This window comes from Myotis davidii, unplaced genomic scaffold (assembly GCF_000327345.1).
Source record: "Myotis davidii unplaced genomic scaffold, ASM32734v1 scaffold548, whole genome shotgun sequence".
NCBI lineage: Eukaryota > Metazoa > Chordata > Mammalia > Chiroptera > Vespertilionidae > Myotis > Myotis davidii.
Genome location: NW_006299261.1, coordinates 3,163 through 5,627, shown reverse-complemented (window position 1 = coordinate 5,627; position 2,465 = coordinate 3,163).

Here is a 2,465-nt window from a genome sequence, read left to right as displayed (position 1 = left end):
TTTCAAGGGACATTTTCAAAGAAGTGACATTCAATCTTTTAAAAAGATGCCAAGCCAAAGGTAACCTTTAGATGCTGCTGGAAGGAAGGAAATAATTCTTTAAAAAAAGAAAATAAGAAAAGGACTGCATCAGGGAAGGCAGACATACCAAATAGCACACTGAACTCTTGTGTTTTATTTGAAGGTTGCACATTACCTGTTCAAAAGCTGTTGAAGCTTTTCTCCCTTGCTCTAGATCAACTGACGCTGCCATCAGTAAACATGTTTTCTGTGCAATCAGAATTACTTGGTCAGAAGGACAAAACTGGGACAGCTGATAAGAAATAACCAGAACATTAATGAATAGTGAGAATTCTGCCAAGCGAACACAATCAGAATGAAAATCAGCAATATTCCGTCTGAATGAGAAAATTCAGCTGGAAAAGCACATCTCACTTTAAAAATGATATAGACTATAAGATTAATTTACAGTTTCAATTTTATATTACTTCCCATTGTTTTTAAGCACCTTTCTAGAGATAAAATGGTTGATTTTTTCATAATTTTCCTATCTTTCCCAGTAATAAGTACTGTCAGTTGGCCCTGTATTTCTATTTAGTGATCTATTTCTTGGTTTATGTGTTCATTTTTAAGTGATTCTTCCTCCCTCCAGCAAATAGATTTCCCTATTGTATTGTGTAGAACTGAAATTAGTCCATATATTGCCATGGCTGAAAGAGATAATGCCAAATCTTGACAGGCATTAGGCATAACCTCATCATTAAACCTTGCCCTCCAGCTTTAGGAAAAAACACCCTGATTTGCATTAAAATAAAACTCTAGACCACTTGGGATTTTCACATGGAATCCTACTAGTGCTACAACAAATGTCAAAACTAAAAGCAATTTATTTCACTTAATTAATTAAAATTATACCTGAACTTCTAAAGACTATTTCTTAATCTTCCCAAATAGTTAGTGACCATCACTGAAATAATAGCATTTCAAGACACCCAATCTCTCCTCTAGGTGTCAAGTTACGTGTATTTAAGACCACAGAGTTGTACTAGATTATAGTTCTCTCCAGTTTGAAAACTCTTACCATTTAATCAATATAGAAAACTGCATACTCCTGAATGTGTATGAACAATATTCTTTAGCATGGCTTCTTTTATTCTTTCATCAATCTTTGTTTTTCTTTCTGGCATTTAACTTCTACCTTGGAGGTGAATAACTATTTAAAAATGCTTATAATTGGAAAACAAGCTCACAAATCTTTACATACAGAACCTGCTCTAGGAAATAGTAGGAAAAAGTAGGCCCAAGCTTTTTAAGATCCTTTTTACTCCCTGTTATCCCCAGATATCTATTCTATATTCCTTTAGACTTATACCCTTAAACCTTCTTAATATTTTGATAATTGACAAATTGTTAGAGGATTTCCCTCCTAAAAATAGTTGTATTTTAATATAGGCCTCTCAGAGACTGAAATTCCTTCAAAGGCAAAGAAGTCACTTGTGGCAGAACTTTAGGCTCCATGATGGTTGTCAGTGATATTTTGATATGGTGAGACCTCCTTCATGCTCTCACATTATACCCTATAGCATGGGTGGGAAACATCCGGCCCACAGGCCATATAAGGCCCTCAAAATCATTTCATCTGGCCCTGCCAAGGCATTCAGGGTGAGCTCATTAAACGTTTGACCAAATATAGAAGGCTAATTTTTAAGCTGATATTTTTTTTTAGCATATCAGGCTTTTATTATATAGGATAAAGACAACAGGAAATTTCTAGTTCTGAAGTTCGGTTTTGAGGTAATATAAATGTCCCCCAAATGACAATTATAAAACATAATCCAAAAGAGAATATAATGCAGGACTTGTAGACACTGGTGAATATTGAGTGGTGAGAGAAGGAAAGGTGAGGTGGATGTAGGATAACCTTCCACAATCACCTTAGAATCACTGTTCATTTTTCTTCCAGCTCCCACAACAGAAAGAATGAGTAAAATATTTTTCATTCAGTAGTTTTTGGCATAAATAAAGCACATTATTATGGAAATATCACCTGTGTTCTGAATAGTCATATCAATTATCAGAAAGCCTGCTTCCAGCATAAGAACATTTGTGCTTAATTTTCTGCATTGAGAATTTGACATTTTTCTAACCAAAGTTTTATAAAGACTAAGTTCCTGTTAACTTTGTTTTCCATGAATCATCTACACTAATAAAAGAGAAAAATGATAATTGGCGTATGATGCTACCCTTTTCATTGGCTAATCAGGGCTATATGCAAATTAACTGCCAACTAAGATTGGCAGTTAACTGCCAACAAGATGGCGGTTAATTTGCATATGTAGGCATAATGCAGGGAGGCGAAAGGGAAAGCAGGAAGAAGCCCCCTGCCACTGACAGTGATCAGAAACCCAGGGGGTAGCTAAGAGCTGGGGGGCTATGATTGGAGAATCAGGCCATGATTGGAGAAG